We start from the raw sequence: 840 nt of genomic DNA on the forward strand, positions 1-840 counted from the left end.
TAATATACCCAGCAACCAGCCGGGGGTTTTGTTTGTTTTTGTTTTGTTTTTAAGACTTGAACCTGTTTGTAAAAATCCAAAAGTCTTGGAACACAGTTGTCGCAGAAGATGCAGGGGCATAAAAAGTGTATGGATATTTTCATGATTACTGCCTACATATTTGTGAGGAAATCCATCAGATCGTTTTGAGTGGAGCAAGAGCATCAGTGAGCTCAGAGGCTTCTTCTAAGGTATAACAATCTCTGATTTCTCTGGCCACAGGGCCTCTCGGACTGTCAAAGTGAAAATATATGGTTGGGCAAAAGTAGGTTTACAGTGGTTAGTATGGACAAACACATTTGGGTTGACTATTACACTAGGTTTATTAGCTCAAAAGAGTATCACAGTGGCACAGTAAACCTACTTTTGCCCAGCCATGTACTATCTTTGGTAGCCTCTCATCTCTCCTCATATCTTTCTGCTTTTCCAAGGCCTGCCCCAAACCCTGTGTAGCTGTTTTCCCTAATAAACACCCATTCTGAGGACATGAAGCATCTCTCAATTACCCTTTAATCTGTGATATTGGGGGAAGGGAGCGTTTGTTTAATGTGGAATAATTGTGGATTTTCAGATTGTGTATGAAAGTCGTTTGGTAGCAACTGTCTGAGTTGGTCAAGAGCTCAATTGGACGTGAGTCCTAAGGAGAGAGCTAGTGCTCAGAAGAGGTTTTAGAACAGAAGGAAACTTGAGGCAGAGAAAATATGAACAGAAGCCTATTGGTCTGGCAGATAAGAGGGAGGCAGGCTACGTGGATTCAGAAAAGGCCCTAAGGGGTTCCGAAGCCTGTCTGCTTTTCCTCAC

The sequence above is a fragment of the Miniopterus natalensis genome, chromosome X, assembly GCF_054644295.1.
Source record: "Miniopterus natalensis isolate mMinNat1 chromosome X, mMinNat1.hap1, whole genome shotgun sequence".
NCBI lineage: Eukaryota > Metazoa > Chordata > Mammalia > Chiroptera > Miniopteridae > Miniopterus > Miniopterus natalensis.